General features: G+C 38.4%; 1 protein-coding gene across 2 annotated transcripts in view; it reads right to left on the reverse strand.

Moving 5' to 3' along the window:
* GALNT18 (polypeptide N-acetylgalactosaminyltransferase 18) overlaps nt 1-20,861 on the reverse strand; it is a 364,052-nt gene that overhangs the window by 92,695 nt on the left and 250,496 nt on the right. The window lies entirely within an intron of this gene.

Genomic DNA, 20,861 nt, shown 5'->3' on the forward strand with positions numbered 1-20,861 from the left:
ATTTAATACAGATTTACAAAAGAGATCAGCATAATGCAATAGAGTAGAACTGAAAGGAACCTAAACCAGGACCTCCCTTCATTTCTCAGGTGAGCAAACTGAGGTTCAGGGACAATTAATCCCAAAATAATTTAGAAGCACGATAAGATATGGACTCAAGAGCCTGCCTTTTGGAAAACAGGAAGTCACTGTGGTTCACAGCAAAGCCTCTGGGGTCAAACAATCTTGGGGTCAAGTCCTACATTTTCCATTTGCTGAGTTAGTGACTTTAGGCAATCCACTTCACCTTCCAACACTCAGTTTCCTTGTCTATGAAATGGAGATAAAAGTAATAAATTCCAAAAATAGTTTTTGTGAGAATTAAATGAAGTAACACAGAGAGAGTTTATTTCAACACCTAGAAGAAGTTTAGAGCCCCCTAAGTATTAGCCATAATGATGATCACTCTAAGATTCCATTGATTATAAAATTCACCATTGCTATACCACAGCTTTTCAGGGCAGGAGGAAACACACTACATTCCTCTGAGCTCAAGATTTATATACCCAGTGCCTATGTCTCACCTTCACTCTCATGTGTCAGGCATCTCAAGCTTACCGTGTCTAAAGCAAAGTTCTTGATTTTCTACCCTGCCTCCCCATCTGTCCTTTAGTCTTCTCTTCATCCATCTAATAGCCAAAGCCCGGAACCTGTAATTCATTTGCAGCAATGTCTTTTTCCTCTCTCTCCACATCCAATACATCAGCAAAAGCAGACAGTTCTACCTCCTAAATATAGCTTGAATTTAATCACTTCTCTCCATCTGCAGAGCCAACATCCTGGTCCAAATCCCTATTATCTTTATGTGGGCATCTCCATCCAGAGCCTCTCCCTGGTCTGTGTTGTCTCATTGCCCTTCAATCCGTGTTACCCTCCAATCCACCTTTTAAAAGTATATATCAGAGCATGTTCCCTCCTCTGCTTTAATGTAATTCAGCAATTATTTACTGAGCACTTACTATGTGCCAGTCTTTGTTGTAGGAGATGGGAATCTCATCACAGAACAAAATATACAAAATCCCTGACTTTCTGATACTTACACTGTGTTTTTTCTGTTATAGCACTTCCTATGGACTGAATTGTGTCCCTCTTCCTCAAATCCTCATGTTGAAGCTCTAACTCTGCATGTGACTATATTAAAGACGGGGCATTTAAGGAGGTGATTAAACATGCACAAAAAGTTCTCAGTAGAAGGGCCACATGTTCTGGTTTGCTGGGGACAATGCTAGTTTATGCCCAGTGTTCCACTGTTACTATTACCTTTCACTCTCAATAGCTTCTAGTTTAGACAGTAAATTATAATTTATTTACATATTTATTATTTATTTATATATAGCAAATGTATAAGGTCCAACCTGATTTTAGAAACACTGAAATCCCACGTAAGTATCTGTCTTGAAACCATGGTCTTACTAATCTTTTCCCTCCCCTAGCCCATGATTTCTCTACATGACTACAATCTCAGTGCAGTGAAAATTAAGCAGATCATCAAGACCCTCACCCACTGACATGCAGCATTTGAAACAGGCCTGAGGAATAAAAACAGAGCGTACTACCAATCAGTCCTCCAATCCAGGAAAGAGATCAGAGCCCTGTCTCTTAAACTTTCCCAAACTAGACAAAGGAAAGAGAGAGAGGAAGAGAGAGAGAGAGAGAGTGAGAGAGAGAGAGAGACAGGACTCAAAGGAGTAAATGATGTTCCTGGGCCATTGACAGCAGGGGTTAACTCTTTATTTTCAGGACTGACTTTATATACAGGTAATCCTGGCTTTATAGAAAACTTTGTGTGCAGGGGTAATTTCCAGATACCAACACCGACATTACTAGAAAAAATGTGCTTGCAGGTACCTTGCCCCTTGTCTTGCTTTACAAAGCCAAGGACATTTGTATTTGGAGATGCCTCTGAACTCTCCTTCTGCAACTTCAGATTTATGAATATCAGCATGGGCATCATCACAGATGTCATCTCTGAACGTCACCTATAGCAAACTCTCATTTAATACAGATTTACAAAAGAGATCAGTATACTGCAATAGAGTAAGGAGGAGTATACTGGAGAAGGAACCCTTGCTCATGTTGTGGCAGCTCTTCTGAGGAACTGATTCTGGCCTTACTTGGTGGTACCTTCCAGGAAAGCTAGAACAACAATGTAATGGTGACCAAGAAGCTACTTTCCAGCTACAAACCAGCATACATGCAGACCCAGCTAAAGAAGAGCAAAGAACAAAAACAGAAACAAAAGGGAGACAGAGAATGACTGGGGAACTTTAACATGCATTGAGAGCTTCCAGGTTCCTTTGGCTTTTGTTTTTGCTTTTTTCCAAAATTCAGGAAATTAAACACTGATACATCATCCCCAGTCTATAATCAAATTTCACCAACTGTCATAATCGTGGCCTTTATAGCTATTTTTCCTCTTCATCCCAACTTTTTAAAAAGGTAAAAATTTCCTTCAGGTTGACTCCCCAAATCCTTTATCAATTATTACCGCATTTGTGCATTTTATTAATCTCTCCTTTATATGGCTCCCTCACTGAACACAATTGAAAAGAACCTAAGTGTGAAGACCCCTCCTGAGTGAAATTGTTCATGGGCGCTCTCCTTCTGCTCCCCACCATTTCTGGCTAATTGCTTCATTATGTACTTTTTAAATTGCTTTGTTCTGTAGGGATTAATTTTGCGCTTATCTTCACTAACCGTAAAACTTTTACAACGTACTGTTAAACTGTGTCTACTCAGCTGCTGGTTTGTCATTGCAAAGAGTCACTCCACGGCTGGTTGCTGTGCTAGGAGATAACGCGCTAGGCCACGGAGCTTCCTGCTCCATGTTTTCAGACGCCTTCCTGGAGCTGCTGGGCATGGGGCAGAGCAGTCGGTCCTAGGCTGGCTGCTTCGGGTACCGAAATTTCCTTATCCATGGAGATCACCAGCCAGGGAACACCCTCAAATTCCAGAGGCTTTGGCCTCAGAGGCCTCAGGCTGCTCCCACCTCAAAGGCCTTGGGAATTTCAGGCCCCACAGGTCCCAGGAGCAGGTCTACCTATGGCTGACCACCTAGAAGGAAACAAAATTTCAACCACTCTCTCAAGGTCAAATCTGTACTTTCTCAAGGCTCAGGCACTTGCCCTCTGCCTACAAGCAGGCACTAGATCCCCAGTCTTCAAGGAGTCCCTCTACCTCCCTCTCAGGTCAAATACAATCTCTAAGCTCTCCACCCCTTCCATTAATCTCCACGCACTCCCTCCTTAGCCTTGAAATCTGTCTTCTATCACCTCCCCTTGACTCCAACTATTCCCTCCAATGCCTTTTTACAGCTGTATCGGGTGCCTTTTCTCCATATGCTTTCTCAGAGCACAGGCTGTTGGTTTAGAGGCTTTGGACAGAGCAGTGTTTAAATCCAGGCTCCTCCACTTTTTCTCTTGGGACCAGGGCAAGTTCCTTCACTTCTCTGAGCCTCAGTAGTCTCATCTGTAACATGGTGATAGTAATTCTGGTCTCTTGTGATTCTTGGGAGGAGTATATGACATACAGCATAAAACTCACTAGAATACAAGTTCTATGAGTGCAAACCTAAGTTATCTCATTCATCACTGCATATCCAGTGCTTGGCACAGCATCTAGAATGGTAGATGCTTCGTAAATATTTATTGAATAAATGCACTAAATACAAAATAAATGTTCAACAAATGGTAGCTATTATCATAGGTATTCATGTTTGCCTGCCTGTTGGAGTTCTGAAATGCTGCCTTCCCCTCACATCGGTGACTGTCCACCAGTCCAGCTCCTATCTTTCTGGCTGATTCTTCTCTGTGACTGTGGGGCCCTGCCTCCATCTCCTATGCCCATGCCCAATTCTAAAATCTCTTCTCTTTTCAGAAATGGTCACATGGAGGGCACCTGATCCCACTGTCTTACCTCCAAGTTTTTTTCTTTCTCTTTCTTTTTAGTTACAGTTTTGGCTTTCTGTTGAATCCAGGTTTTACACTTCTCTCTGTCTTAACACCAACCACATGTTACAAGCAATATAATACATGTTCACTGTATGAATGAGGGGATGGATGAACAGTGCAAGCTTTTTTGTTATTTCCACTGTTATTTCTAATGCCAAACTTGCCATATTTTCTCCCTCAAACTATCTCAAAGTCCCCTTTCTTAGCCAATGGCACCCCTAAACCTCCTATCACCTGAGTTTGAAATATCAATGCCATCTTTGTTGGACCTTTAGTAATTCATTTATAAGAATTAGGAAAGGCTAAGTCTTGACTTCTCATAATTGCTCAAATTATTAAAAATCCAAAACAGTTCTAAAAGAATAGATGGACAATGACTTAGCTAAAGCTTTGGGTCACTGGGAAAATTCCCTTTGGAAGTACAAAGGCCTGCAAGCTTGAAATCTGTTTGGTGTCTTTTGAAATTCTTGGCCTCAGAAGACCACATAGATAAACACTTACTCTACCATACAACTGTCAGCCTTCTCTAGGTGTTACCCTACTATAGCAGCTGAAGGACAATGCTAAAGGGATTCCAGTTCATGACAAAGTGATACAAAATAGTGGCAAAGCTCACAGCCCCAACACACACACACACACACACACACACACACACACACACACACACACACACAGAGGGACGTGTTATCCCAAGCTCTCAGGTTGTTCTGACCTCCAGCTCCAGCTGGCTTGAACCATCCATAACATTTAGACGCAACTAGAAACTAAAATCCAATTTAAGGTGTTTAATTTTCTCTGCCTCCAGGGATGGGAAATAAAATCTGCCTGTAGCTTTTCTGTGAGATGTTGCATCTGGTGGTTTTCTGAGACCTTTTCAGCAGAGCAAAAATGCTGGTCCCCGGACCCCTTACTTCTCATGTCTCTCTAACCATGTGGGCAAAGACGAGGTTGCTTTACCTGAAACTGTAGTATCCAGTATTTTTAATTAATTTCCTTATGGCTAACTGAGAACAGCCGTGATATTAACAATGAGCTGAGATTACTCAGACCTCTGGGTCCACAGCCTTTGGGGAGAACCACATACACAGTCTATCATGTGCTTCAATAACACACATTAACCTGCACACAGTAACCTGCCTGGACTGCCTTCACTGATAATTTCAGCAGTTTCTAGTCGTTTCACTGTGGATACATGTTTTTTACAGTCTCAAATAGTGGTGATGCCTGTCCTAGGCAATTGCCAGGGACCCTTCCTTGCTCCTCTTTGTCTCTGCTCACATGGGCCCAGATTTCTGACTTCATGTCTGTTCTGGCTTCTCTAATTTAGTAAACCCCATCTATTTCCTTCCTGACTCTGTAGACTCTGGCTTAGCCCTCGACTCTTATCCCTCTAGTTCCAAAGTCTCCTACCACCTCCGGTGAGGACACTGAATAGCACCATCTGATTTAGGCCCCAGCACCCCTGAGAGATGAGGGCTGAATCACTGAGCACTGAAATGGTACTGTGGTCATTTTCCAAAGCAATGCTGGCCCGGGTTAGCCCCTGAAGTTAACCTTCATGCCATCAATGATTGTAAACCCCAAAGGCAGAGATGGGAAAATAACACAACATAGTGATTAAGGCATTTGTCTTTCAACCAGTCAGGCTGGTTCTAATCTTGAGTGATCCTGGGTAAGGTGGGAGTTTCTTAATCTTATTTCCTCCAGGTTTGTAATTTGCAAAATAGGGATAACAGCATGGACCTCACAGGGATCATGTAAAAATTAATAATATACACAGAGTGATTGGCAAATAGCATACAACAAATGCAAGTTCCTTTTGGGTGAAATTATTGGCCTCAGAAGACCACATAAACATAGATAAACACATATATTAAGATCACATAGATAAGCACTTATTCCACCGTACAACAATGGATCTGCTTTATGGAATAAAATAACTATTTCTGTTGCCCAAGAGTGTACCTCACTACACCAATCTCAGAGTTCCAGATCTGACAGGTCAATGTTGACAGGTCAAATCCCTACCTGCGGGATGCACACTCCTTCCTTGGGAGTCCTCCTCATGCCACCTCCCTTGTGAAGTCCCACCCAACTCCCACAGGTGGGGCGGTCACTCCCTCCTGGTGCTCTCACAATGCATCAGGAGCTTTCAGCCTTGCCGTTTTGACCCCAAGCAGGTTGTGCCTTGTTTAGCGCATTAACCAGAATTATGTTCAGTGATGAACTGTCATCCGGAAACTCTTTTTTGAGTAAATGTCACTAAGGCAATTTAATTCTCTTCATCGATTTTCTATGTGACAAAATTAAAATATTTCCTTCTTATGAATTTTCCAGTTTTATTTTAGCAGAATTATTTTCACTGGGGTTAACACTATTTTTTGTATTGATTTTTACAGCTAAGATAGGGTTCTTCTATAAGTATGCTTTTTACCCACAACACATTTTATAATTATGCCTCCATCACGGAGTGTCCTTGGTGGTAATGACTTCCACCAAGTTTAGTTTTCCTGAATCAAATTTTGCAAATGTATATCATGTTAATACTTATTTCTTCAGTCAATGTTTAGCTTTTATAGTTTTTGCTATGCTTCTTTTTATTTGTTGCTTTAACTTAAGTTGATTGTCTTTACCATTACTCATTGATTGGAAAAAAAGTAATTGTTCGCATTTTTTAATGTTTAAATGACAATTTCTAAAATACACCATACAAAAAAAGTATGAGCAGGTTGAGTTGTGTACTTGTTACTGTGGTCATTGGTAGATCCAATAACATAGAAAGTACTTAAAGTCAAAAATGGAGGGAGAGGCAAACGTTCTGTTTAAGCTTATGATACTTTCTACAATCTGAGATGAGTACTCAGAACATGGTAAGGTGGTTGTCTCGCCAGCTAGGCTGAGAGCCACTCAAAGGCAGGGGCTGCCATTCACCTCTAATTTGCGAGCAGGGGGAAAGTGAATGTCTGAAGGATGAATGGATGAATAAATAATGAACCCACATGGAAGTGATAAGAAATTTTGTCAGATTTCTTACTGAAGACCACAATGCTATGCCTTCTTATACCAGGCATAAATGACTTCTGAAGCCATGTTTCTTGGTTCAGATTGTATCTTTACCACTTACCAGTCATGTAACCTTGAGCAGGTTATATCACTTCTCACTCTCTGCTTCAGTATATCCAACTGTGAGTGGGGATAGTAATAGTACCTACATTACTACAGAATGTAGGTACTGAAGACAGATACCATCATCATTCCTGGTGGGAAAATATTACCCCTCTGAAATACTACCCCTCTGGAAGGATATTTGATGATGCCTAGCCAAGATACATACGCATTTACCCTTTGATGTCACAATTCCATTTCTAGGAATCTATCCAAAACATAAACAGTAAGAATATGAAAAAAAGTATGCAAAAAAACTATTAATTATAGCACTAAGCTCTTAAAAGGAAGTTGGTAGAATAAACTATAGAATGTTTATGCATTTGAGTAGTATGCAACTGTAAGAAAGGAATGAGGAATCTCTACATACTGTTAGAGAACAATCTTCATCTGTAAGTGGGAATAGTAATAGTACCTACATTTCAAGGTGTTGCAAGGATTAAGTGAATTAATACATGTAAAGCACTTAGGACAGTAGCTCACATATAATAACTGCCATATTACTATTAATCATTAGTATTATAGTCATAAAGCTTATCTATCTTTCTAGTGATACCAAGAGGTCACCATGTCTTGAAGATGTCCTAACATAGGGGGCTCACTGTACCATTAGCATCTATTCTTTTCTATGGTTCTAATTTATGTTTCTGATATTGAATAACTGCATCTCTTACAGCTTATGCCACTGTTCTGAGCTCTGACTTTCTGAGATATATAGAATATACTTTCTTACATACAACTGGTCTGTAAATTCAAAGCCTGCTCTTTCAGCACATACTAGGCTCCAAGCACCATTATGAAAATTAAATAGCCATAAATGCTGACATCATACGTTTTAAAGTCAAAGCAGGAAAGAAGAGAGAAAGATGATATCTGTGTCCTGCATAGATATTCCCTTCCTTTGAATCCAAGACCTTTCTCCGTTATACATAGTTTGCAAGGCCAAATTCACCCTGTGGACTTACAAACATAAAAGCCTATAAAAATGAAATTGTGTGATATGAGTACATAAATAGACCAAAAGATCAATGAAACCAAAATAGAAAATGCAGAAACAGACCCCAAAGTATGTGGCAATTTATTGTATAATAAAGGTATTTTTGCAAAGCAGTGAGAAAAGATATTATTTTGAGTAGAAGGTGTTAAGATAACTGCTTAACCATACAGAAAAATAAGACATTGGATCTATTTCTCACACCAAACTTCAGGATCAATAAAATGTAAAAAATACAGTCCTATAAGTATTAGGAAAAAAAGCGCATTTCTTTATAACCTGAGAGTGGGTTAGATTTTCTATGATTAAAATATGGAAGCAAGAAGAAAAAAAGTTTGCTTACATTAAACACACACACACACACACACACACACACACAGTCACTCACTCAAAAAGCAGCCTTTGGATGACAAAAAAAAAAAAAAAAAGCCATGAGAAGCAAAATCAAGACAAGTAACAAACTGGAAGGAAATATTTGCAATTTGTATGATAGGCAAAGTATTATCTCTAATGTGTAAAGATATTCTAAAAATAGAGAGAGAAGAGAGAAGACTAACAACCCTATAGGAAAGTGGGCCAAAGATATGAACAGCTTACAGAAAAAAGAAATGCAAATGGCCTTAATCATATAAAAATCTTTTCAACTGAGTTCTTCATAAGAGAAATGCAAATTAAAAGTACTCTGAAAGGCATTTCTTGTCTGTCAAATTGGTTAAAAAAAAAAAAAAGGAAAACAAAACAAAAAACCAAAAGCAAATATTCTGCAACATACTTTGCTGGTCTGGCTGTGAGAAGACAGATACCTGCATCATTCCTGGTGGGAAAATATTACCCTTCTGAAATACTACCCCTCTGGAGGGATATTTGATGATGTCTAGCCAAGTTACATATGCATCTACACTTTGACGTCACAATTCCATGTCTAGGAATCTATCCATAAGATAAGCAGTAAAAATATGAAAAAAGTATACAAAAAACTATTAATTATAGCACTAAGCTCTTACAAGGAAGTTGGTAGAATAAACTATAGAATGTTTATGCATTTGAGTAGTATGCAACTGTAAGAATGAGGAATCTCTCTGCATACTATTAGAGAACAGCCTTCAGAAAAAATGAGATAATAAAAAGTACATAGTATACTACCATTTATCTAAGAAAGGGGACCTGTGAACATATATTCACATTTTCTTATCTTTTTTCAGTAAAACAAACAAAAAATAAATGTTTACATTGGAAATAGTGAGGAAACCGGATAAAGAGGATAATACTAGAAGGGAGACTTCACTGAAAGTTCCTTATGGTGTAGATTTGACTTTGGATTGTATAAATATTTACATAATTTTTGTAAACTAAATATAAATGTATATGACCATAGAAATTTAAATATAAAAGTCAGAAGCAAAAGGAAACAAATGAACATATTTATTAGATTGGTAGGACAACCATACAGAGAGCAGCACTTCTAGATGACTTTAGATGATAGTCATTTGACTGCATATCCCAGTGGGATGCAAAATAAATTAAAGGGTTTAATTTATCACATCGTTGGTACTAGCATTGCCATTAATATACTGAAACAGTCTTGTGTATTCTGGGGAATAAAATAAGCAAGTACCTATGCTGTTGTCATTGAGAACCAGAAACTTTGGCATGAAAGAATGGAAATATAGATGTAAAATTGACGAAGTTAAGTAAAACTCTGTTGTCCTAAATTTGAGTTAGAAAGATTATCATGAATGCCTCAAATATTTAGCTCTACAATAATAATAATAATTTCTAGCTCTGACTACTGAAAAGACCTAGAAACATGGACCAACCCAGTAGCAATGAACATGACTAATGCCCAGATTGTGGTTTTAAATACCATTTTTCACTAACAGTAAGCTGGGTTCCTTAGGGAAGTAGCTAATTACAAGTCTGGAGCAGGAAATGTGTAAGAGGAGCCTGGAACCCTTCTTGTGGCAAGGAAGCCATTAAAGAGCCAAAAGGATCCAGGGACAAATGTCAACAGGCTCCCAACGGCCAAAGGTGGAATATTTATTTGCGAGTCAATTAGGATATTAAATGTATGTAAGGATAATTAATTGAAATACATCTAATATGTTTAAACTCCTAAGTTCATAGGGATTCTAAAAAACTAATTGGTCCCCTTTGGAGGGTGGTTGAGAATCAATTCATTATGTTGAAAGCTATTTTAGAAAGAACTATTTATGCCAACTTTTCCAAATGTACTTATTTGTACTTCTGGGCAACCAAAGAATAGATTATTGTAAATGTCTCTACAAAAATGATTTCAGCTAATAAATGGAGGAAGAGAAATAAAATTAAAATATTACTATTTGGTAACCCCTAAGGAATTACTAAATCTAGGCAATAATCAGCAAGGATGATTAGCAACACAAACGGGAACACAAGTAGACATCATGTATCTCATGATGGAAGCACACGAATACTGTCTATGAAATATTCTTGCTACAAAATCGAACCTAAATCTCTAGATTTAACTACCAACTACCAATTTAGAAGAAATATACGGGACAGAAGGGCCTGTTAAATGATATCAGGGGAATGTAATCAAGAAAATATAGACTATGAGAGGCTCTTCAGGAAAAATGGCCTGATCTCTTCAAAATAAATTAACAAGAGGGGGGAAAAAAAGAGATGGAGAGAAAGATATTCAGTAGACTATAGACACTTGAAAAACATATTAACCAGCTGAATCTTCATTCAAACAAACAAATTGTAAAACAAAACAAAAATTATGAGAGAATTAGAAAAATTTGTATACTGGAATATTTGATGGTATTACAGTATTATTTTCAACTCTTTTAGGACTGAAAATAGTATTGTGGTCATGGTTCTTTTAAAAGTCCTTAACTATTTTGGATGCACACTGAAATATTTTTCAAGAAATGATATGATGTCTGGATTTGCTTCAAAATAACTAGAGTTAGGAGGGGGATTAGGCAGAGGTAAAGATAAAACCAAACTGGCCATAAGTTGACAATGTTGAAACAAGGTGACAGCTGCAATGGGATTTATTTTACTATTCTGCTTTTGTATATATTTGATATTGTCCATAATAAATAGTTTTTCTCTTTTTTTTTGTTTCTTCTAAAAACAGAGAAACCAGGATACATGTGCAGAACATGTAGGTTTGTCACATAAGTACACGTGTGCCATGGTGGCTTGCTGCACATATTGACCTGTTATTCCCTCCCCTCAAGCCCCACCCCCAACAGGCCCTGATGTGTGTTGTTCCCCTCTCTGTGTCCATGTATTCTCAATGTTCAACTTCCACTTATGAGTGAGAACATGCAGTGTTTGGTTTTCTGTTCCTGTATTAGTTTGCTGAGGATGCTGACTTCCAGTTTCATCCATGTCCCTGCAAAGGACATGATCTAATTCCTTCGCTGCATAGTATTCACGGTGTATATGTACCACATTTTTTTAATCCAGTCTATCATTGATGGGCATCTGGGTTGGTTCCATATCTTTGCTATTGTAAATAGTGCTGCCATAAACATACAAATGCCTGTGTCTTTATAAGAGAATGATTTCTATTCCTTTGAGTATATACCAAGTAATTGGATTGCTGGATCAAATGGTATTTCTGGTTCTAAATCCTCGATGAATCACCATACTATCTTCCATAATGGTTGAACTAATTTACATTCCCAGTGTATAAGCATTCCTATTTCTCCACAGCCTCATGAGCATCTATTGTTTCCTGACTTTTTAATAATCACCATTCTGACTGGCATGAGATGGTATCTCATTGTTGTTTTGATTTGCATTTCAATAAAGAGTTTGTTCAAGTCTCTTTTATGATAAAGTATGTGGAATATGAAGAACAATACCTACATGGTATATTACTTGTTTTAGAGGACAGACAAAACCAGGTTCAAACTCCATTTCCCATAAGAGGAATCCCGTCATGTGTAATTCTTGGAACTGCAGAAAGTGCCATATATGACCCGTCACTGTGCGCTGGAAGCAAAGGTATGTACATAAACCTAGATTTAGCTAATTGTGTGCTTTCACTCAGGACTTCCAATCTTTGTGAATGTCACCAAAACCCAAACAACAGCATCTAGTATCTGGTGGTAGGACCATCTAGTCATCTAGTCATGGCAGTGGGGTCAGAGGTATTATCCCAAATACACGGTTATGACCATGTGGCCGTGGCTGCAGTTTCTGCTGTTTAGCCTCTCTTGCTTTTGCTTATTTTCTGAATCTGCTTCTTTGAAAAAGAAATTAATTGATTGAGATACCCATGTCCTTCCAATAAATTTCCTTTCTCTTTAAGTTAGGTTGAGTCAGTTTTCTTAGCTTACAACACAGATTTCTGGGTGTCATTTGAATAAAAAATTAAACAGGACTATAATACATATTAATTAATGTGTGCTTTAAAAAGTAAAGCACTATATAAAATGTGTGGTAGTATTTTTATGCACATATGTATCTAGATGTATAATAAATATGATATGCTTGTATAGAGAACTTTATGAAATACTTAATTTCTTCTTGTTATCTTTATTGTGAAGAGTAATGATCATAATAATGAGATAATAAAGCATAAGAATGAATTAATTTTTGGCCAACATAAACATTTTTAATCATATAACACTATTAGGATAATAATCTCTGACTTGCCTACAGCATTTGATTACTGGGTACAATAAATAGGGTAATTGTAGGGAAAGAATTTTGAAAATATAGATGAAAGGTACTGCCATTGTTATTTAGCTGATATAGAAGCAATCAGACGAACCCAATGAAGGGGCTAAGGGCTTTTTTGTTTGTTTTGAGACAGAGTCTCACTCTGTCGCCCAGGCTGGAGGGCAGTGGCTCGATCTCGGCTCACTACAACCTCCACCTCCTGGGTTCAAGCTATTCTGACTCGGCCTCCTAAGTAGCTGGGATTATTACAGGCGCATGTCACCACGCCTGGCTAATTTTTATATTTTTAGTAGAGACGGAGTTTCACCATGTTGGTCAGGCTGGTCTTGAGCTCCCGACCTCGTCATCCACCCACCTCAGCCACCCAAAAGTGCTGGGATTACAGGTGTGAGCCACTGCGCGCACCGGGCGAGGGATTTTTGATATTTGGTGACTTTGCAATTTGTGAAGTATACACCTTCTATTTTGTCCACGCCTTCTTTGCCTATTTCATCCCTCATGCCCTGTGGAATAGCCATTGGCATTTTATCAGGGCACGTATAGGTATTAGGTTCTTCAAGATTGAGAAAGAAAACCTAAAAAAGGGGATGAAAACTGGTAGACTAGGACGACAGAAAGACTTCATGAATTTACATTAAAGTCACTGTCCAAGGTACTGAGAAATCTCAGATGCATATTTCTGCTTTATTAAGCTATTCCATAAGGCTAGCCAGGTAAGGAAACCTTCAATGATTCCCTAGTGCTTCCAAGGCCCAAAGTGGAGCCAGTCACCTGCACTTTCTCCTGTCCTAGATGTTGCTCAGCTACACAGGGAGAGGGGCAGAATCACTCACAGTGAGGGTTTCTACTCCCAGTCAGATCTTGTGATGAGGCTTAGAAGAAGCAGTTAAAAGGGGCAAGCTGGCTCTAGGGAATGAAGAATAAAAACAGCCATCTAGTCTTAGGAGCAGATAGCAAAAGGTCATCCTGGAAAATGAAAAATCTGTTTAAGTGTCATTATAATAACAGATCATATTCTAAAGAGGCAAATGATTATGAATATCCCAAGACAGAGATTCTAAAATGTCAGTAAGAAACCCCAAGGGGGTAAAACTTAAGATATTCAGAGAAGGAGTCAGTGACTTGCAGATGTGTCACTGCAAGAGAGTTGGACTCTCTTCTCTGTAATACATTTCTAACAGCTCAATCCAGTCAGGAGTCATCCACAGCTGGAGAAGGATGGAGAGAAGAGGGGTCTTTTCTCAGGTTGCCTGCTTTGGACACCACAGGTGGGGCACTGGCTGTGGTTGTAGTGGCATTCTTCCCCACCACTCCCTACTTTTTTGGTTTCCATTCCAGAAAGATGAAGACAGCCAATATTCATATTAAAGAACGGAATTGAACTTAAATCATAATAAATAGGTTTTCTAATCAATTTCCCCTTGTCCATTCCATACAACTGAGAAGTTGCCTATTTCAGTATCAGAAATTTAACAAGTTTTGCATTTTCCATAGAAATCTTTACATATGTGTATGCACTTTTTGTCTTATTGAATATGTATACAGAATACAATGGAGACCTTTTTGATGACTCAGGACTGTTATTAAGATCATTAACAACTGCTATACTGTGTTGTGCTGTAAACCTAGGATCCGCTTAGCTCTAGAAGAAAAAGACCCAGGCTGCTATGCTGCTGGACACCTGCTACCTATTCCGTACTCTTTAGGCTCAAATAATTTGTGTAAGTTTGAAATACTTTTGTTCCTTGAAAGTTTGGCAGTGTTTGATGATAAAACCATTACATCCTACTTTTTATTTGTGAGAACATTTTAAACCACTGATGTAATTGCTTTAATGGTTATAGGACAATTTTGTTTTTTTAAACTTTCTTTCTGTCTCAGTTTATGGAAACCACGTTTTTCTATAAATTTGTGCTTTTAAGTTTTCAAATTTTGGCATAAACTTGTTCATAATATACTCTTACCTTTTGAGTATATATTGCCTGTAGAAATGTCCCCTTTTCCATTCCCAATGTTGCTTATTTGTTCTTTCTTGATACAGGGTTTGTCAATTTGATTTGCATTTTCAAAGAACCAAGCTTTGGCTTTATTAGTCTATTTCATTAATTTCTGTTCTTTGTTATTGTCATCTACTGTTTTTATTCTGATATTTTCTAATGGTTTATATTGTATACTTACGTCATTAAATTTTAAATTTTCTTTTTGCATAAGTGATGCTATGTAATTTCTTTTAAGTGTTATTTTAGCTGTATTTCACATACTGTAATATGCAGCATATTTATCACTCAGTTCAAAATATTTTCAAATGTTTAGTATTATTTCTTATTTGACCTATACATTATTTAGAAGTGTGTTTCACAATATCTAAAAATGTGACTTTTATCTATAATTTTTGGTTGTAAATTTCTAAATTAATTCAGAACAAGTTTTATATGATGCTAATCCCTTAAAATTCGTTGACTCCTGCTTTATACATCAGTGTGTGGTCAACTTTCATAAACATTCCATGAGTTCTTGGGAAAGAAAGTGTGTTCAGCAGCTGTTAGATGCAGTGTTCTATGCGTGCCCATTAGCTTAAAACTGTTCATTGTGTTGGTCTATCAACCACTTGGGAAAACTTATTAAAATTCTCGACTAAGTTAGTGGAGCTGCTAATGTATCCTTGTAATTCTGTCAATTTTTCCTTATATAAATTATGGTCATGTATTTAGGTGAATAAAAAAAGTTTGTAACTGTTATATATTCTTAATGAATTGTACATTTAACATTTTGCAGAAATATTCTTTACTTATACTAAAGCATATTGTAACAGCCTTTCTTTTCTAATGTTAATATAACTACTGCAAGTTTCTTTTGATTGGAATCTGCCTGTTATGACTTTTCAATCCTTTTAGATTTCAACATTTCTGAATTATGTTTCAGACATATTTCTTATAAGTAGCTATTAAAAAGATAAATATACTCTAAAATTACTTGTCTTCTACTTTGTACATGTAATTGTACCACATTTACTGACATATTTGGGGATTTTCTTTTTCTTTTCTTTTTTTTTTTTCTTTTTGAGATGAAGCTTCACTCTTGTTGCCCAGGCAGGAGTGCAATGGCGCTAACTCAGCTCACTGGAAGTGCTGCCTCATGGGTTTAAGCCATTTCCTGCCTCAGCTTCCTGAGTAGCTGGGATTACAGACATGCACCAACACATCCAGCTAGTTTTTGTATTTTTAGTAGAGACAGGGTTTCTCCATATTGGTTGGGCTAATTTTGAACTCCCAACCTCAGGTGATCCAGCCACCTTGGCCTCCCAAGGTGCTGGGATTACAGGTGTGAGCCACTGTACCCAGCCCATATTTGGGTTTTATTTTAATCATCCTATTGTACGTTTCTTCTTTGCATGGTCTTTATTTCTACTTCCCTCTTGCATAATACTTTAACACTTTATTTTTTTTCCTCTACTACTTTGGAAATTTTACTTTCTATATTTATGATTTTCACGACTTCCCTGGAAATTCTAACATATTTACTTAAGTTACCAAAATTTAAAGTTAAACAATATCCTTTCTGTCCTCATTAACAATGTAGGCATTTTAGAACATCTTGATTCCATCACTCCTTCCCAACTTATATGCTACTGTCATCATATATTACAGTTTTAATAACTCCACAAGACACTACTCTCGTATTATTTATTGTCAATATTTCTTTATAGGTACTCATATATTTACCACTTTTTGAGGTTATTCAGCTTCTTTTGTCTCAGACTTCCTTCTGGGACCTTTTTTCTTAATCCTGAAGTGCATAATTCATAATTTATTTTAGTGAGTATTTGTTAACGGCAAATGCTATCAGTTTTTGTGTATCTGAAGATGACTTTATTTTATCCTAGTTTTTGAATGATGTTTTTATTGGGCATACACTTACAGGTTGACAATTACTTTCTCTCAGTATATTGAAGACATATCATAGTCTTCTGAGTCTCATTGTTACGGTTGAAAAGTCAGCTGTTATTTTAATTATTATTGACTTTCAGGTCATCTATCTTTTCTCTCTGACTGCTGTAAGATCTTTTGTCTTTGAAATTCTGTAATTCCTGTATGTTATATCCAAATGAGGATATCTTTATATTTACCTTGCTTTGGATGGGATGACTTCTTAAGTCTGAACATTGGTGTCTTTTATCAGTTTGGGGAAGTTTTAAGCCATCATTTATTTAAATATGTTTTTTGCCTAACCCTCCAGACCGTTTTCTCAGTATGAAATAGAAATCCTCACTGGAAAAAAAGGATCATCTCCATTTGGAGTTTTAAGATATTACATCCACAATCTCAATTCTACGTGTCTTTCAGTATTTTTTCACATTTTTTTCTGGGTCCTTTGGGCTGATTTTGAATGATTTCTTTATATCTATTTTCCAGTTTCTCAATTTTATTCCTTAACAATGTTCATGTAGCTATTCTGCCCATTCACTGAGCTTTTAATTGCCATTTTTACATTTTTCATGTTTGAAATTCCATTTTTATCCTACTATGACTGATAATTTTTATAGTCTCTTGCTTCTCATTCATATTTTCAATCTCTTCTATTTTTCTAAATGTATAATATAACCTACTTTATATTTTGTGTCTGATAGATTCAACCGTTGAAGGCTTTGTAGATCTGATTCAGCCATCCACAGATTTTGCTGGTGTTTGCTCTTGTTACTTTCTTTTTCCCTTGTCTGTTTTATGATTTTTTAAAACTGTAGATTCATGTTCCTTGAAACTCTCCCTGTGGAAATTGTGTGGCCTGGGTTAAAGGCTCTTTCTCCAGAGAGGATTTCTATTTTATATGGGAAAGCAGGCCTTTGGAGTCCCAGCTTTATGAGAAGTAAGGCAAGCCTTAGGCTTTCTGTTCTCTATTCTATGAAGTTGAGAAAACATAAACTTAAATGTCACCAGGTTCTCCAAATAGAATAGCCTCAACCTTTCTTCAGGTTCCTACTTCGGCTTACTGTTTTGGTCCCTGTGTTCGTTTCCTGGGGCTTTTGTAACAAGGTATCACAGTCTGGATCACCTGAAACAGCATAAATCTATTCTCTCATAGTTCTGATGGCCAGGAGTCTGAAATCAACATATTGACTCAGCTGTGTTCCCTCCAGACACTTAAAGGAAGGCTCCTTCTTTGCCTGCTCCAGCTTTCGATAGCCCCAGGTGTTCCTGAGCTTTTCCATCATAACTCCAATTTCTACCTCCACCCTCCCATGGCTGTCTTTCCTTTATGTCTGTCTGTGGCCAAATTTTTCTGTTCTTATAAGGATATCAGTCATGTTGGATTAGGGCCCACCCTAATCCATTACAACTTTATCTTAACTTGGCTTCATCTGCAAGAACCCCGTTTCCAAGTGAGATCACATTCACAGGAGGTTAGGACATATTGGGGTGGGGGCACTCAATTCAAACCATGACAGTCTCTAACAATTCTAATCCCTTGCCAGCCCTTAAATGTTTTCTTACACACTCTAGCACTTTTACAATTATCATTTACATAATCTTTCTGTTTTCCATGCAATGTCAGCTCTTATTTCTCACTCATTTCATTGTGCTTGGCCACAGCAGCTCCTTCCTTTTTCTCATTGTGTTGCAGACTTACAAATCAGGGGGAAAAAAAAAAGAGAGAGAGAGAGAAAGAAAAACCAGAGTACAAAATAAGAGTAAGGCTTTAAATAGGTACTCAGTAGACATAACTGTGAATAAAGTAGAAGAAAATTACTGCATAGATGTTGCAATATCTTTTTTTGGGACAGTGTGCAATGTACTTTTATCCCTAGATCACTGTGATATATCTGTCTAGTCCTCGAGTCATAAAGATCTGGGGCGGAATCCTTTTTCTACCTCTTACGAGGTACATGACCTTGAGAATATATGTAAGCTCCTAATTTCACAGTATCAGCTGGAAAAAAAAAACACTATTACAGTAATAGTCTTTTTAGGGTGTTTTGTGGATGGATGACATAAGTGTCAGTATAACCCATACACAAAGCAGACATTTAGTAATCGTGCAAACAACTCTCTTTCTGTGTTCCAAATAGGTAAGGATTTTGAATATTGGCTTCTGCTCAAGCAAAGGGTAAAGTCATGCCTTTTATATTTATATACAATCCTATGGTAATTAGGGCAGGCATGCTACTTTATAGATGAGGAAACTGAACCATTGAGAAGTTAACTCATAAAACATGAAAGCAAGACAAATACTAATAATCATACAAAAGGAGAAAATTGATTTTGGCGATGATCACTGGTTCTGTAACCCTTGAAGGGGGAACTGGAATTCAGATGCACTCATTCCTCCCGTTTGTACTCAGTTTTGCCAGCTAACAGATTGTTGGGTCTCTGCTTTAAATGCCACCCTTTCTTCAACTCCAATGACACTTCCTCTCTGTCAACTGAGAGGGAAGAGATGGAGCGAAAAAAAAAAACCAGATATATTGTAAACTGTATTTTAAACTCTGTACACGAAGCCACCCAGAGACATTTTAACTTGCATTTGAGAGCCTCACCCAGGCCCACACTCCAGAATAGCTTTAAAACTTTATAATCTAAGGAAGGAAAAGCCAGAAATCTCCACTCTGTGATGGACACACACACATGTTGGAAGCAGAGTTCACAAATCTAATTCCTTTCTCCATTCCTGCACATTTTTACCCAGAGAACACAAGCGAATGGAGGCGGTCCAACCCACTCAGACAATTCCTTACAGCGGCTCCTCATGAAAAATATTATGTTTGGGGTGAGCATTTATCCAGGAGTGGTGCTGAAATGAGATGGTGAGGACACAAATGGGGAATAAATGGCCGATGTAGAGAGAGCTGCAGAAACCAGGGTGATTATGTAGGGGCTGTCCTCTATGAATACATTAGCTCCCCAATAAGCCCATGCATTTTGACTGCTTCCAAAGCAATTTCTCAGGGTTTCAGTGAATACAGATGTCTGGAAGTGTTGTCTAAGCTCAGCTTCAGACAGGCTGTTCATATCGCCAGTCTTCAGAGCCCTAGTATTAAGTCTGGGTGATGAGTCGGGCCCCACGCAGTGCCTGTCAGGTCATTGCAGACATTGTGAGATGCTCATTGTGAGCGCCCACTCTCCCCCTCAGGTGAGGGGCAAGGGCCATCCAGGGCCAGTTGCCTGCCCGGTGGGGTGGGAGGCTGAAGGAGGTTAGAGGTGAGAGGAGGGTGCATCCATGCTGCAATCCTTCAGTGGGAATTAGAATCAAGATTTGGAGACCGCTGATGCAGACACTAAGGCCAAAGGTGCCAGAGTAGGGCCTGTAGGTGGAATCAGCCAGATGAGGTCTGAACGGATGTGTGAACAGGCTGGTGTGAGGTAGAGTATCTCAGATGAGCCCTATGGACACCAGTAGGCACAGGGTTCTCTCCAGCATCGGCAAGCCTGCAGCATGTGGGGGTGGCTGGCTGCTGAGAGTTCCCCATGGAGAAGACAGCTGGGGGAGGACACCTTGCAGCTCCAATGCTGGGTTTGCCAGGGACACTCCCTGGTCATAGAGGTGGGCAGGCTTCCTTCTAGGGCAAGATCCCTCATTGTATCCATCATCACATTCCTGCCTAACACCAGGGGACCTAACAGGAACCTCAGATAGGAAAGAAGGCTTTAAGATAGGTTTGTGTTTTCATAAGCCAAGGTGAAAGAGCCAGAAAGCCTAGGAAATGTTCCCATAAGATGAGAAAAAACATAGCGCCTCTTGGGATCCACATCATGAGTTGACTGCTGGAAAAAACCCTGTACGTTGGGGCAGGAGAATGGCATGAGGCAGGAACGAGCTGCGGGTCTGGCTAGAGCCTGAGGTGGGAAAGCAGCCTGCAGTGAGCCTGGCTGCATCTTGTTCTTTACACACCCTTGTAAAGATGTACACATCTTGCTGTTTACATTTCCCCAGGCTCCCTCTTAACAAAATCTTTGGGAATGTTCTTTGGGCCACTGTGGAGAAGACAGAGTGTCAGAAAGAGAAATCCCAAGGGGAACTGACTCAGGGTCACTCTT

Source organism: Sapajus apella, unplaced genomic scaffold, assembly GCF_009761245.1.
Source record: "Sapajus apella isolate SASKATOON/1434 unplaced genomic scaffold, GSC_monkey_1.0 scaffold47, whole genome shotgun sequence".
Lineage (NCBI taxonomy): Eukaryota > Metazoa > Chordata > Mammalia > Primates > Cebidae > Sapajus > Sapajus apella.